General features: G+C 48.6%; 1 protein-coding gene across 1 annotated transcript in view; it reads right to left on the bottom strand.

Annotated features, from left to right (window-relative positions):
* LOC115480811 (angiopoietin-related protein 4-like) overlaps nt 1–17,325 on the bottom strand; it is a 39,819-nt gene that overhangs the window by 9,354 nt on the left and 13,140 nt on the right. The gene's annotated exons all lie outside the window — the stretch shown is intronic.

The following is a 17,325-nucleotide window of genomic DNA, read 5'->3' as shown; positions in this document are numbered from 1 at the left end:
TTCCAGAAGGGACGGGTGAGGACGGGTTAAATTTCTGTCCTCATGCAACTCTCTATTTGGGAAGCTCTGCTACCTTATAGAAAGGTCACATCACTGGTTCACCTCTGCTGCACTGACAGAGATACTGTCAACCAGTGGCCACTGTGTGCACTATAGCTGTATACTTCCTTTTGTTTAATTTTTCCTTTAAAATTACTTCCACAGGTATTGCAAATAAGAAATAGCTACAATAATTCTACCACCAGCAACAGAAAAAACTGTTCCAATTCTTTCTCCACCTACCTCAGAGGTATCTGCTTGTGTGCTGTTAACAGGATACAGCTATCTTAAAACCAGAAGCCTTTGCTAAATCTTCCCTTAAGTACTGCATACCTGCAACTCCCTGCATTATCTACATTAATCCACCCTTAATTTTCACCTCCACAGGGATAAGGTGTTCGGCCCTTCCCACCCAGCTCCCTTCACTCTGTGGCCAGCCAGCATCCCAAGCAGTTCATGGAGCTATTTTTCATATCTTGTCATAGGTTTAAAAAAAAAAAAAAAAAAGGTCAATCTGTCTGCTCTTTGAACCTTGTCCTGCCTTTGCTTGCCAGCATGGCAGCATTTGCACAGGCCAGCTAAAGTCCATTCAGGAAATGACAACAATGAAACTACACTCTCGCAGCTATGCCTCAGACTCTTGTGAGTCCCTGGTTTTATGAATCCATCAGGGGACATCCTCAGAGAACAGAGGGCTTCCAGTATGTTGAGATTTGAGAATATGGGGACAGTGACAAAGTTCGTTCCAGTGTCATTTTCTACTTTGAAGCCTATTAATGAACTGGACTGTTATTTATATTTGAGTGATGCAGACAAAGATATTTTAATTTTTTGGAAAAACAAGCAAACATGCTGGCCACAATTAGCAAAATTTGCATGGGGAATCCTGTACATTACTGATATCAGCACATCTTCTAAGAAGACAAAGTTGCTCTTTTTTTATTGTAGTTTTCCATTTGTGATTTAGAAATAACAGTTGCACAGCATATTGTTCCTTTTTATACCTTAATAAAAAGATTTAAATATAAAATCGTAAGTGTTCAAGGCTTCTGCAGATGAGCAAAGAGCCAGGGGGATGGAGACAGGGACAAACTTTGCCCACATGCCATTCTCTAGCTGAGATTCTTCTTCTGTATTCTCCTATGCAGAGAAGTGGCACCTTGAACTCTGCCTAGGAGAATGATTTGGGGTACCGTGCTCCAAGCTCACTACCCTCAGTTCTGTACGCCCAAGCAATATTTCTGCAAATCCTACTTTCTTACCACCACTCTTGTAATCCTAAGATGTTTATACTGCAGGGAGCATTCGTTGAACGTACCTGCAAATTCCCAGTCTAATTAAAAACAGCCATAGGTTTGTTAAAGTCCCTTTTCTGCCTAAATATAGCTTCTCTCTTTTTTTTAAAGGCGAATCTGAATTCAAACATCATCGTGGGATAGTGAGGAATTTGGGGCTGATGGATTTCTCATTATCTTTTGACAGTCAAGAATGCTACGTTGGTTAAGAGAATGTTTGCTTGGGGCTGGCCCAGCCATTAGGCATGACTGGGCAGTTGCCTAGGGCAGCAGCTGCAGTCAAAGGAAAACAATAGATCCTGACAGCCACATAAATTAAAAGAATGACCAATACTTACTTTTGCCAGCATGAAGAGTAGAAAATGTTTCAAATAGCCAATATATCTGGGTAAACAACTCTTGGAAACTGCCCTCATTATATATTTATTTCCTATTTATTTATTAGGATTTATTTACTGCCTTTTTGAAGGAATTCACTCAAGGCAGTGTACAGTAAGAAATGTGTGTGTTATGTTGTGTGTATGTGCATCACACACACAAGGCCGGTCTTAGGCAGGGGCGACAGGAGCGGTCGCAGAGGGCCTTGCGCCTCCAGGGGCCTCGTGGCGCTTCCTGTCGCTCCCTGCCATTGATCCTCAGCTGCTTCCCTTTCAGCTGCCCTGCGTTTAAAAAGTCGCAGTGGTGGCAACGAAAAAGCAGGCTCGCCTCTAGCCTTTAAGCCTTCCCTTTCTCTCTCAGCGTGCACTGTGCCGCCTTCGCGGAAAATGGAAATTGCATCAGAGAAAGGCGGCACAGTGCACGCTGAGAGAGAAGGGGAAGGCTTAAAGGCTAGAGGTGAGCCTGCTTTTTTGCAGACGCTGCACCTGGCGCCGCTGCGATTTTTTAAACGCAGGGCGGCTGGAAGGAAAGGAGGGCTGTGGAAAACTGAGGGCACAGGTGGGGCTGGGGACTGAAAAGGGGGGTACTTTGGGGCTGGGGCGAGTCACTGGACATGGAGAGGAGGGGAGGGCAGAGGAGAATCGATGGACATGGATGGGATGGGAGGGCAGGGGACTGAGGAGAATCACTGGATGTGGATGAGAGGAGAGGATAGGGGGCAAAGGAGAATTGCTGGACATGGATGGGAGGGGAGGGCAGATGAAAATTGCTGGACATGGATGGATGGAGAGGGCAGGGGTGAGAGGAGAGTTGCTTACTGGACATGGATGGATGGAGGGGAGGGCAGGATAAATGCTGGACATGGATGGAGGTGAGGGAAGACAGGAAGGAGATGCACATGGATGGAGGAGAAGGAAGAAATGCTGGACATGGATGGGAGGGGAGGGCAGGGGACAGAGGAAAATCACTGGATGTGGATGAGAGGGGAGGACAGGGGGCAAAGGAGAATCGCTGGACATAGATGGGAGGGCAGAGGAGAATTGCTGGACATGGATGGGTGGGGAGGGCAGGGAAGAGTTGCTATAGATGGATGGAGGGGAGGGCAGGAGAAATGCTGAACATGGATGGAGGTGAGGGAAGACAGGAAGGAGATGCACATGGATGAAGGGGAGAGGGGAATTTCTGGGCATGGATGGAGGAGAGGGGAGAGTTGAAATGCTGGACATGGATGGAGGGGAGGGAAGATAGAGGAAGGAGATGCACATGGATGAAGGGGAGAGGGGAATTTCTGGGCATGGATGGAGGAGAGGGGAGAGTTGAAATGCTGGACATGGATGAAGGGGAGGGAAGAGAGAGGACGTGAGATGAAGGGGAGGAGAGAGAGGAGAAATGCTGGACATGGATGGAGGAGAGGGAAGATAGAGGAAGGAGATGCATATGGATGGAGGGGAGGGAAGAAAGAGGAAGGAGATGCATACTGATGGAGATGAGGGAAAGGGAAAAGAGGAGAAAAACTGCACATGGATGGAGAAAATGGGCAAAACTGGATCCACTCTATACCTCCTCCAGTCAAGTCCACGGAGGACTCAGGTTTTACCTATGGATGTAGGGCAAGAAATGAAGAAGAAAGTAGGAAAGTAAAGAAATAAATGGAAAGGAAGGCCTGGAAGTGGAGTTAAGGGCGCAGATAGAGAGCAGCAGAATCAGAGATTGGGACCAACGTGATCAGAAAAACAAAGTCAAAACAACAAAGGTAGAAAAATCATTTTATTTTCATTTTAGTGTTTGGAATATGCCCAATTTGAGAATTAACATCTGCTGTCTTATTTTGCAATGTTCTGTTTTTCTGGTATTGTGCTGAATGCAGAATCTGTATGCTAATTTGGTTTATAATGAAAAAACAAGTTATTTTTCTTCTCCTGTACTGGTGTAATATTTTCAATGATAACTGTTTATATGCGCCATGGCTGGTAAAAAGGTGTGGCTAAATGTGCCAGCATTGTCCAGTTCAGCACACTATTAGCAGCCAAGTTCATACAAAGTTAATTATGTTCAGTGGAAAATAAATCTGTTGTCTCAGGCTGCTTGCTATCTGAATATTCAATCACTGTTTTATTGTTGCTACCAAGTATTACATATTAAGGGGATTCGTTTTAATTCATTTATCTAGTCCTTACGTGCACATGGTTTTGCTTTTTAAACCCAAAGGTTTCCTAGTATAGCATTGTTCATGTTTGAATTAGTTTTTGTATACAAGTTTAGCTTGATTTGTCTTTATTTGAAATAAAAGAACATGTTTAAAACATATCTTGTCAACAAGGGGCTGGGTGGGGGGCGGGACTGGGGGGCCCCAGCGAACTGGTCTGCACAGGGCGCCGCAATTGCTAAGACCAGCCCTGCACACACATATACACAGTTCAATATTTAATTAGATTTACTTATATACTGCCTGCAAGCCTAAAAGCTATCGAAGGGATGAACATTCAGGTGCAGCAGGCATTTTTCTGTCCCTGGACGACTCATAATCTAAGTGGCCCTTTACCAAACGTTGGTAAAAAGTGGCTTTAGTGCACCCTTAAGTGGGTCATTCCTGCTTGCTAAGGCCGTTTTTTCCGCTGGGGTAAAATGGCCAGTTTTCCAGTTTTTCGTACTAGTGGCCACACACTCCAGAGCTAAAAAAATAAATTTTATTTTTAGTGCATGGGTAGCATGTGCACATCTCAAAATTATTTCTTTATTAGGATTTATTTACCGCCTTTTTGAAGGAATTCACTCAAGGCGGTGTACAGTACCGTGGGATGCCTTAGCATGCCATGCGGTAAGCCATTTTTTTTACTGTGGGAACCAAATGCTAGTGCTTACCGCAACTTTGTAAAAGGGTCCCTAAGTTTGGCCCTCATGCACTGTGAGACAAATTAGGGTAATAAACAAAAAAAGGAAATCAAACCTTCCATGGATAAAATAATACAGAAACATGACGGCAGACATGGCCATCCAGTCTGCCCATCCTCAGTAACCACTAACCCCTCCTTTTCCTAAGGGATCCCACGTGCCTGTCCCATGCTTTCTTAAATCCTGACACAGCCCTCGTCTCCACGACATCCACTGGGAGGCCATTCCACGCATCCACCACCCTTTCTGAGATTCCTTATAAGTGTATTTCCTCTAAATTTCATCTTATGCCCTCTTATTCCAGAGTTTTCTTTCATTTGACAAAAGGCTCCGCTCCTGCATATTAATGCCACTGAGGAATTTAAGCATCTCTATTATATTCCTTCTCTCCCGCCTCTTTTCTAGTGTATATATGTTGAGATTCATAAGCCTATCCCTATATGTTTTATGCAGAGGTGTACCAAGGGCAGGGCGGTGGGCGTGGTCCGCCCCAGGTGCACGCTGCAAGGGGGTGCAGGGAGCAGCCGTGTGGCTGTCAGCTCTGCCGGTTACCTGCTCCCTCTGATATTACTTCCTGTTCCTGGGCAGGGATCTGGCGGAGCCGACTGCGCCGACAGCTGCACAACTGCTCCCTGTACCCCCAGGAGGTAACAGCGATGCACTTGGAGGGTGGAGGTCGTGATTCTCCGGGGGGGCACAGCGGCGATCCGCCCTGGGTAGCAGCCAACCTAGGAACACCACTGGTTTTAAGACTGAGAGCAAGAGAACAGAAGGCACCAAGAAAACTTGTCAGGATTGCCGAAAAAGGCTCAGTTTATTCAAATAAAACTCCAGTCTTCCAGAGAAAAGTATATGCAAAATACCACTAAAGCAGTATACAGAAGGTACTTCAAATAAAGGAAACCCAACACTGCAGTGTTTTGGCAGGAAGAATTGCCTTCATCAGGGGTCTTTATAGAAGTATATCAAAACCTTACTGTACTGCAGTGGGATATATAAACTCATTTCTCTCTGAACTCTGTAAATTGCAATAACAAGCAGCGTGAATGCTTCATAACAACAGACAGCATCCTCCAGTAACAGAGGTGAGAGAGAAATGAGTTTATATATCCCACTGCAGTACAGTAAGCTTTTGATATACTTCTATGAGGACCCCTGATGTACCTTCTCTATATTGCTTTAGAAATTTTCCTTTGGTGATATTTGTATATACTTAAGATTGAAGTTTTTATTTGAAAAAAACTGAGCCTTTTTGGCCATCCTGACACACTATCTTGATGCCTTCTGCTCTTTTGCTTTCATTTCATGAGACAAATTAGGGGCCAGAAATTTAATTCTGTGTGTTGGAGGAGGGGGAGGGGGGAGCATAAGGTTAAAAGTTTGCGTAGGGTACACTGGCCCTGTATAGATGGAACGGCAATTGACAGCCTGAATTTGGAGAAATGAAATACAGGGGTGTAGACTTTGATCTCGACGCATCTCAATTATTCTAACACACTGTATGTCGAGACTTCCTGGTATGGCACAACATTGCTTGTTCCAGATTATAGGGAGCTTGGTTATGAGAGACAATCAGGCTCATTTTTGAAAGAGATGGACGTCCAAAAAGTGACATAAATCTGCACTTGGACATCAATCTCACAGAAACGTCCAAATCGGTATAATCGAAATTGCATTTTGGACGTCTTTCTCAGAAGTCTGTCAGAAGGACATCCAAATCTCAAGGGGGTACACTGGAGGCTTGTTCAAGGCGGGACTTGGGCGTTCCTAAGACTTGGACGTCATTCAGTCGTAACAGAACAAAGCACAAACGTCCAGCACTAAAACTTGGATGTTTTGAGCTGAACCTGTTTTTGTTATGAATAAGGCACAAAAATGTGCACCAAATGACCAGATGACCACTGGAGGGAACCAGGGATGACCTCCCCTTACTCCCCCAGTGGTCACTAACCCCCTCCCACCTCCAAAAAGTGTGGTGAAGAACATTACTTGCCAGCCTCTAATGTCATATTCAGGTCCATGACAGCAGTATTCAGGTCCCTATTACACTTGTGCAGGAAACTGTGAGCCCTCCAAAACCCACCAGAAACCCACATATAGGTGGCCCCTTCATCCGTAAGGGCTATGGTAGTGGTGTACAGTTGGGGGTAGTGGGTTTGGGGGGGGGGGGGGTTGGGGGGCTCAGCACACAAGGTAAGGGAGCTGTGTACCTGGGAGCATTTTATGAAGTTCAATGCAGTGCCCCCTAAGGTGCCCGACTGCTGTCCTGGCACATCAGGGGGACCAGTCTACTAATAATGCTGGATCCTCCCACGTCCAAATGGCTTGACTTTGGACGTTTTAGACATGGACGTCTTTGTTTCAAAAATGGCCGAAAATCAAAGACATCCACATCGCAAAACATCCAAATTCAAGGATGCCCATGGTATTTTCGAACACAAAAGATGGACTTCCATCTTTTTCGAAAATGACCTTCTCCCCACCTCAGAATTGGACATCTTTGTAAAACGTCCAAATTCTAACTTAGATGTTTCTTTTGAAAATACCCCTCAATGCCTCTCATAAGAACGTAAGAGTAGCCATACTGGGTCAGACCAATGGTCCATCTAGTCCAGTATCCTGTTTTCCAAACAGTGGCGAAGCCAGGTCACAAGTACCTGGCAGAAACCAGCTGCCTATTGTATTTCAAGGAAAGTTTAAGATGCGGAAGGCATTTTCACTCACTGCCTCAACTATTTGGAATCCTTACTTTAAAGTTAAGGGTCAGAAGGACTTGCTGCATTTCTCTAAGCTTGTGTTTTCATCGTGTATAATGATGAGTAACATCGAAGTATCGGGTATTGTAAGATTAGACGGTGTTATTTTATTGGGAAATTATTGGGGGGGGGGGGGGTTACTGTATTCTTATGCTTATATTTGGTCATTTTACTATTATTATGCTGCTAAAACTGTAAGTTTTATGTCAAGCTGCAACTGCTGTACACCACCTTAGGTGACCCTCTTCATACAGGAAGGAAGGAAGGAAATAAATACATTTTTTACATGATTGTGTGTGGTATTATAAAATGGAATTAAATTCATTAATGGAAACTCCTGTGACATGCTTCCTTTGTTTCCCAGGTCTGCAATACCCCACAGCAGGATGGATTCTGGGGCTCTATCCTGAGGCTGTATACAGTCCTTCAGCATAAGCTGACTGCACACTTGGATGTAAACATGAACTATGCCCTACTCCCTTGGGCTGGCTGCTGCATACCAGGCTCAAAGGAATGCTCGACACCTCCCCTGCATTGTGATACTCAAGCCAAGAAACCTCATCCTTCACATGGAGCAAGTTAATGCAGAAGTTGCAACATGTGAGGCCTACACACGGCCTCCTGCCTGCTGTATTATCAATCATAACCAGGGAAGCCTGGCTCAAATCCCACTGTTGCTCCTTGTGATCTTGGGCAAGTCACTTAGCCATCCATTGCCTTAGGTACAAATTTAGATTGAAAGCTCTCTGGGGACAGGTTGATATCTAGTGTACCTGAATGTAACTCATCTTGAGCTACTACTGAAAAACGTGTGAGTGAATCCAAATATATAATATCTGGTGTGCTGTATACAGTTTATCCTATAGAAATCTATATATAATAAAGAAACACCACAGTATAGGGTAGGGCTGTCTTCTGTCCATTCACACATATAAAGTGAGGGTTGCTAGAACAGATTTTGGGGACCATGGGTGCATTTTTTTCTGCCATCAGCAAACCCTACTGGAGGGCTGCAAACCAGTCTAGATTTCGAGATATCACCTAATGAATATGAATGAGATATCTGTATACAAAATACATCTCTTGAAAGGTGAAATTAGGCCTTACCTGCTAATTTTCTTTCCTCTAGACCCTCCAGACCGGTCAAGACGCTTGGGTTATGCTCGCCTACCAGCAGAGGGAGACTGAGAACACTAACTTCAAACTATGTACATATAACCTGTGCCTAGCCTTCTGTCGTCAGTATACACTTAGCAAAGCAGAAACCAAAAAACCTGAAACAATAAAAACAACCCCTGTACCTGGAAAACCCCTAGTCAAACACCAACAGTGTGCCTCCACAGACGGAACGTCAAAACGCCCCGCTCTGTAGAGTCATATAGTCAAAGAAATTCTCTCCGACCACCTAAACTTGAAAGGATAGTCATAGCAGAACACGGCTCAAAATCACTTCTGATAATCCACAGACTTCTGATAATCCACAGGGCGGGCTCTTGACCGGTCTGGAGGGTCTACAGGAAAGAAAATTAGCAGGTAAGGCCTAATTTCACCTTCCTCCTCAACCCTCCAGACCGGTCAAGACGCTTGGGAAGTACCAAAGCAGTAGAAACTTAAGGGTGGGATCCTCGAAAAGCAGAAGACAACACCGCCGCTCCAAACCGAGCATCCTCCTTTGCCTGAACATCAAGTCTGTAATGCTTCACAAAGGAATGGATGGAAGACCACGCCGCTGCCTTACAAATATCCTGCGGAGGACTAAAACTACTTTCCGCCCAAGAAGCAGCTACCCCCCGAGTAGAATGAGCCTTAAGCACCGAGGGCACGGCCCGGCGTTTCAACAAGTACGCCGACGCAATGGTCTCCTTCAACCACCTAGCCAGAGTAGCCTTGGAAGCTGCTGCCCCTTTTTTGGGACCTCCAAACAACACAAACAACCTATCCGATGCTCGAAAATCCTGCGTTCTGCGCAAATAAGACCGTAAAACGCGCCGTATATCCAACTTAGCCAGTCGACGTTGCGTAAGATCCCCAGCGCGATCCCCCAACACAGGCAAGGAAATCACCTGGTTGACATGAAAAGCAGACACCACCTTAGGCACAAAGGAAGGAACCGTCCGTAAAGTCACTTTCTCCTTAGCAAAAGACAAAAAAGGCTCCCTGCAAGACAGAGCCTGAAGCTCTGAAATCCTACGTGCCGAAGAAATGGCCACCAGAAAAACCGCCTTCAAAGTAAGATCCTTACATGTAATGGATGCCAAGGGTTCAAACGGAGGTGCCACCAATGCCTCCAGGACCAAATTTAAATCCCAAGGCGGGACCAACGGACGACGAGGCGGCCGAATCAACTTCACTGCCTTCAGAAACCGCCCCACATCAGGAGAAGCCGCCAAGGAAACTCCCCGAATCTTACCTCTAAAACAAGACAAGGCCGAAACCTGCACTTTCAGGGAAGAGAGCGACAGCCCCCTCTCCAAACCATCCTGCAGAAAATCCAAAACTTCCACCACCGAAGCACGCAAAGGAACATAATCCCGCTCTTGACACCAATTCTCGAAGATGCGCCACACCCGCACATACGCCAAAGAAGTAGACCTCTTGCGAGACCTCAACATCGTATCAACCACCCTGGGCGAAAAACCTTTCTTTCTCAACCGGTGCCTCTCAAGAGCCAAGCCGTAAGCAAGAACGGAGAGGGATCTGCCATCTCTATCGGCCCCTGAACCAGTCGCACCCGAGGCCCCAAGGGAATCGGATCCTGCACCAGCAACCGCATCAGATCTCCGTACCACGGACGCCGGGGCCAATTGGGCGCTATCAGCACCACTAACCCCGAGTGCTGACCGATCCGCTGCACCACGCGACCCACCAGCGGCCACGGCGGAAACACGTAGAGCAACTGCTGAGTTGGCCACGGAAGCACCAACGCGTCGATGCCCTCGGCTCGCGCGTCCCTTCGACGACTGAAAAACCGAGAGACCTGCGCATTGTCGGTCGACGCCATAAGATCCAACACTGGCCGACCCCACTGCAACACTATCCGCTCGAACACGGAGGGATGGAGAGCCCACTCTCCGGGATCCAACGTGTGTCTGCTCAGATAATCCGCACTCACGTTGTCCACCCCTGCCACGTGTCCCGCCGATAGACTCTGCAGATGAACTTCTGCCCAGGACAGCAACTCCGCCGCCTCTACGGCCAACCCGGGACTCTTCGTTCCCCCCTGTCGATTTACATAGGCGACGGCCGTGGCATTGTCTGACAGAATCCTGACTGCCTTGCCGTCCAGAAGACTCTGAAAGGCCCGAAGAGCCAACCGAATAGCTCGCGTCTCCAGGCGATTGATGGACCAACTCGCCTCTTCCAACGTCCAACGCCCTTGGGCCACCTGACCCAGACAATGAGCCCCCCATCCTGACAGACTTGCATCCGTGGTCAGCACCACCCAATCTGGAGTGTCCAACGGCATGCCCTTCACTAGATTCGGAGAGTGGAGCCACCAGCGAAGACTGCACCGAGCCACCTCCGGCAGTGAGAGCCTCTCCTCCAAACTCTGAAACTGAGGAGACCAACGAGACAACAACGCTACCTGCAACGGTCTCATGTGGGCCCTGGCCCAGGGCACCACCTCTATTGATGCCGCCATCAGACCCAGCACCTGAAGATACTCCCGCGCCACTGGCGCCCTCTGAGCTCGGAGGTGCCGAATCTGAGACTGCAGCTTGGAAATGCGGGGAGCTGTCAAAAACACTCGGCCTTTCTTCGTGTCGAAACGTACTCCCAAATATTCTAGAGACTGCGACGGAACGAGGTGACTCTTGGCCAGATTGACCACCCATCCGAGCGACCGCAGAAAAGACACCACCCGGCCGGTGACGTCCTCGCTCTCTGACTTTGATTTGGCTCGGATCAACCAGTCGTCGAGATACGGATGGACCAAAATGCCCTGCAAACGCAGCGCAGCCGCCACCACTACCATGACCTTGGAAAAAGTGCGGGGCGCCGTTGCCAGGCCGAACGGAAGAGCACAAAACTGAAAATGCCTCCCCAACACCACAAAACGAAGAAACCGCTGGTGTGCCTCTTAGATGGGAATGTGCAAATACGCCTCCGTCAGGTCTAAAGACGTTAGAAACTCTCCTTCCTGAACCGCTACAATGACCGAGCGTAACGTCTCCATTCGAAAGGAAGGAACCTTCAGAGCTGCATTGACCCTCTTGAGGTCCAAAATGGGCCGAAAGGCGTCCTCCTTTTTGGGGACCACAAAATAAATGGAATAACAACCCTTTCCTCGCTCTTTTGAAGGAACCGGAACCACTGCTCCTAAATCGACCAGACGCGCCAGAGTCTCCCGCACTGCTCTCGCCTTGCGCCTGGAATGACAAGGGGACACGAGAAAGAAATCTGGCAGAGGACCGTCGAACTCTAACGCGTAGCCGTCTCGCACAATCTGCAGCACCCACTGATCTGAGGTGATCTGGACCCACCTCTGGTAAAACAAGCGCAAACGCGCCCCCACGCGAACCAGAGGTTGGGTCCCCAAACCATCATTGCGAAGGACGGGACACACCGTTCGCTCCCGAAGCGGACCCGCGCCCTCCACGGCGACCACCTCGAAAGGACTGAGTTCTTTGGAAAAACCGACCCCTAGTCCCCCCCGAGGACCTGCCGGGCCGATAACGACGAGCTTCCTGAAACCGACCACGCACCGCGGACCCCCTAGCGGCCTTAGGGCGAAGCTCTGGAAGACGAGGAACCTTAGCATCACCAAGACCCCTCACCAACTTATCCAACTCTTCTCCAAAAAGCAAAGAACCTTTAAACGGCAGCGAACACAGCTTTGCCTTAGAAGCAGCATCAGCCATCCAGCCCCGCAACCACAGGGCCCGACGAGCAGCCACTGCCAGGGTCATGTTCTTAGCCGAAGCCCGTAACAAATCGTACAGCGCATCAGCCATGAAAGACGACCCCATCTCCAACTTTGCCAAATCTTGAACTAAAGAAGCCCTATCCTCCGGTGGGCTATCCAGCAGCCGCTCCGCCCAGCGAAAACACGCCCGGGCCACCAGACCTCCACAAACTGACGCCTGCAGCGCCAAGGCAGACAAATCAAAACTCCGCTTGAGAAACGTCTCCAATTTCCTGTCCTGTGGGTCCCGCAACGCGGCCCCCCCATCCACAGGAATAGCCGTAGCCTTAGTCACAGCCGTCACCACGGCATCCACGGTCGGAGGCCAGAGGGATTCTCTATCCTCCTGCGGGAGCGGGTACAACTTAGCCATGGCTCGAGCCACCTTACACTGATCATCTGGCGAACGCCACTCCTGGGTAATCATTTCCCTCAGATCCGCGTTCATAGGAAAAGTACGTGAAACCTGCCGGATCCCCTTAACCAATGGATCCTGCGTCCCGGCTGTCACTGGAGCTGACGCCTCAAACTTGAGAGTCGACGACACCTGTTCAATCAGTTCCGTCAACTCATCCCGGTGAAAAATGCGAACTACCGAAGGGTCCTCCCCAGGCACCGCAATCTCCTTCTCACAACCAGCCAACGGCCCCTCATCCTCCTCCAGGGGACTAAAATCGCCCTCTGACTCTGGAGGGGAAAAACTGTCCAAGTCCTCCGACCACTCTACACGTGGTCTCTTCACACTAGCCCCCCCCCCCCGTTCCCAGACTAGGGGGCTCCGCTCGCGTCGGCCCTGCCTGCCAGGCCTGGAATAAACTCCAGATGAAATCCGGCGGGAAACCCATCCGACCAGGAACGTCCCCCCCCATAAAAACCTGACAATTGACTGCCCATAGGTCCTCCGACCAACTCCGGGCCTTGCGATGCCGATTCCAAAATGGCGGCGGTTCCCGCCAAAATCGGGACCGCCGCCGCACTGCTACACTGAGACGCTGCCGGCTCTGGGGGGCCAGACGCGGGTACCTCCGCCGCTAGCACCGGCGGAGCGGAGGAAGACGCCTTCGGTTCGCCACAATAACGGCAGGAACCGCCAACCACGTCAACCCCCCGGCGCGCACAAGATTTGCATCGGAGCGGCTTTCCCGACATCGCGCGCCAAACTAACAGCTGACAGCCCGAAACCTCAATCACCCGGAGCCTTCAATAGCAGCGCCCCAAAACAGCTGAACAACTCCGGAACCCCGGAGTGCAGCTCACTTAGCTCTCGACACCGTCTGGGCCTTTGCTCTGAAAGAATCTTTTTTTTTTTACAAACTTTATTGCAGAAATTGAGCCCTGCTGCTGCTAAACTATACGGCACTCAAGGCTGCAGCACAGAACTGCAGCCGAGGCACAAGCTGCCCAAACGGGAGAGCCAGTTAGGGGGAGGGACCCGGCCACCCGGGTGTGACACCCCAAAGGGGACAATGGCAGGCCCCACCGGACCCACCAACCCCCAGCACACTAAGTCTTCCAGGCACAGGGATGAAATCTAAAAACAGATCCAAGAAACTTCTAACAAAATCTCTGAATCCTACCAGACCGGACAAGCTGCACAGGTTGCCTGTCTACCCTCTGCTGAGACTGAGAAAATACTGACGACAGAAGGCTAGGCACAGGTTATATGTACATAGTTTGAAGTTAGTGTTCTCAGTCTCCCTCTGCTGGTAGGCGAGCATAACCCAAGCGTCTTGACCGGTCTGGAGGGTTGAGGAGGAAACTTGGTTTACATTTTAAAAAGCTCATGACTTATGGGCCACTGCTAATCAGGGGCAAAGCCACCATTGAGCGAGCCTGGAAAAATGCCCAGGGATCCAATGATAGGGGCTGCCTGAAGTCATACCTTCCTTCCCTCCCAGAAGTCTGACATCCCTCCCTTTCTCCCCCCGTGCCTGGGTTTGGCATCTCTTCATCAACTCCAACCCCTAGCATCTTTCTAGCTCCTCCCCCCCCCCCCCCCAACTCCTCAAAACCCTGCAGCAAGTTGCTGGCCAAGGGAGCAGTGAACACTGGCTCTCTCTGGACAATGGAGCCTTTGCTCTGCTGCCTCCTGCACTTCTTGTGGGAAAGACACAACAGAGGAAAGGCTCCGCTGGCCAGTTTTCACCACTGCCTCTACCAGCATTTCAGGGAAGAGGCAGTGCTGAATCTCCACAGGAAGAAATGGGATGAGATGCCACACCTGTGGAGAATACAGAGAGATGATGGACTCATGGGGGAGGGAGCAGAAGAGAGAGAAAGGAGATCTGAACTAAAGGGGAGGGGGAAGAGAAGGGGCAGATGCTGGACTAGGGGGGGGATGGAGGAAAGAGAGGCTGGATTGGGGGGGCACAGACCCTAGACCAATGGAGAGAAGCAGAGAGAGATGTCAGACCATGGGGGGGGGGGGGGGGGGCACAGGAAGAAGGGAAGAAAGAGGAAAGAAGCTGGATATGGGGAGAAACAGGGACACAGAGAGAAGAAATGTCAAAAATTGAGGAGACCCTAGAGAGAGTTAAGAAAAAAATCAGAGAAAAGCAGAAGAGACACTAGGACCAAAGCAATGCTCAGACAACAAAGGTAGAAAAAAAAAGTATTTTTTTTAATGAATTTATTAATTGTAATGTGTCAGCTATGGGAAATATGCATCCCCCCAGCCCCCACTCCCTTGGGAGCAATGGTGTTATATTGGGGACCCATCTACATTTTTCTGCCTGGAGCCCTTTCAGTTCTAGCTACGCTGCTAAGAGCAAATTTTCTGAAAAGCTTCTGTTGGTGTTTAAAAATCCATAAAGCAAAGGGTCACCTAGTCTTAATTAAGGTTGCTGCTGCACTGGTCCTTATGAGAGCACAGTGTAGGCATCACATATACAGCTAAAATTAGACCTTAGGTCAGGTCAATGTACAGGGCCAGCCCCACCACCAGGCAAACTATGCATTGGTCCAGGGTGACACAATTTAAGCTGGGGGGGGGGGGGCAAGGGGGACAGTGGTCATAGTGTCTACAAAACAGTAATTGGGGCCAGCACAGGGCCTTTAGCATTTGTGCATGCTCAAGGCCTACCGGTTCTTGCCCCCTCTGAAACAGGAAGTTCAGCGGCAGGTCTGCTGGTCATGGGGGAGAGGAGAGGTGCTGGAGACTCCAGGGGTGGGGGAGGAGTAGGGAAGGAGAGAGATGCTGGCTACTGAAGGGTAGTGGATATCCTAAACGTGGGGGAAGAGCCTTGATTGTAAGCTCTTTTGAGCAGGGACTGTCTTCATGTTCAATTGTAAAGCGCTGCGTACGACTGGTAGCGCAATAGAAATGATTTATAGTAGTAGTAGTAGGGGAGGGTGCAGGCACACAACTGAAGGTTTGCCTAGGATGTCAGAGACCCTTGGGTTAGCCCTGCTAGTGTATAAATACAGCACAAACAGCTGAAGGGAGACCTCAGGAGGGGAGTGACTTGCTTGCCTGCCTTAACTCAAAGTGTTGCAGGCTGGCAGCCTCACTGTTGCTGGGCTAAGCTTAAGGCTCTGTAATTTTGGACCAAATTTCAACCATCAAAGTTCTAAATTTCTCTAAATGGGCTTCAGTTTTGGTTCTTGGAAAATTGAACCTGCTGGGCTGTCCTTCCTAGAGTCCCTGCCTGGTCTGATGCTATTTAACAATGACTCTCCTAAGTAGGGTAAAGGTTAAAATTCAGCAGCCTGAGAACCTGAAGGCAGGGGCTCTGGCAGCCTTCCAGAGCAGATTCATCATAGCCTTGAAATTACAAGAGGTAATATTGTTTTATTTAAGAAATGTTGCCTTTCACCCACTTGGCTTTCACCCAACTGGCTGAGAGAATTCAGTCTCCTCTCTGGGATACTGTACATGCTTCTTTGTCAAGTTTAACTTTATATTATTTGGGCTTTTGTTCCCTGAACCAAAAATATAATGACCCCTGTAAATGTTAAAATAAACATTTTCAGCTGACATATTAACAGCTGTGATGGTACACATATTTCTAGGAGCAGTGGCTCTGGATTGGGAGAGGAGTGTGGGGTTCATTCACTAAGAGGTATGAGGCTCAGGGAGACAGGCTTCCAAGTCCCAAGCTGCCTCTCTGCACCTATAGCCAGACAGTAAAGTGACATAACCTTTTTTTTATTTCTGCTGCAACCCAGTGGCATTTACCCAGTCAGGTCCCACTGGCATCTCCTGTCTTCTATTGTGACGTGGGTAACACGGCGTTCGACCTAGTTAATCATGACATTCTTCTAGATAGACTATTTCATCTAGGATTCAATGATACAGTTTTTGATTGGTTTCATTCATACCTCTTGAACAGACTTTGCATTGTTTGTTTTCACATCACGACCTTATCCGACACATTCAGGAGTCCCACAGGGCTCTATCCTATCCCCCATGTTAATCAATATCTTTATGGCACCTTTTCTGACTCAGACTCAATCTTTAGGTTTTACAACATTCGTCTACACAGACGATATTCAACTCCTACATCCTTTTGAACCTCTCTGTCCCAACTTGGTCCCTGATACTAACTCTAAGTTAGCTCACTGACAACCTGGCTTAGCATCCCGGAAAAGGAACATTTTCAGATTTGTGAGAGTTTATTCCAGTTGTTTGGGCCTTGGACTGAAAAGGTAGTCGATAAAGTATGTTCATGGAAGATTTCCCGGAAAGATGGAACTGTCAAAGGAGACTGAGTTGTCAATCGTAGGGATCTTGTAGAAACATAAGGGGTCAGGAATCCAGAGAGTTATTGAGATTCGTCAGACAGTTAGATGGGTCAGATATGCGCCTCACTGATGATAGCTATGCCATGGCGCTTGTGTAAGTGCTCGCACCTAAGTTAGGCACGTAACACCAGACTTACGCTGGTATTCTATAGCGTCAATTAAACGCATAATTGCCGATACAGAATTCACACTTAGCACACATTGTCCCGACGCCTAACTCTGGACGATCTGTAGAGAATTAGCCCTCGAATGGCTTATAACAAACGTTTATGTGCAACAATGGCCCTGAAAATGATTCTTTTAGCTGCTAGTCGAG

Source organism: Microcaecilia unicolor, chromosome 11 (assembly GCF_901765095.1).
Source record: "Microcaecilia unicolor chromosome 11, aMicUni1.1, whole genome shotgun sequence".
Classification (NCBI taxonomy): Eukaryota; Metazoa; Chordata; class Amphibia; order Gymnophiona; family Siphonopidae; genus Microcaecilia; species Microcaecilia unicolor.
The sequence above is the reverse complement of the archived record's forward strand: the minus strand, read 5'-3'. Positions and strand labels throughout refer to the sequence as shown.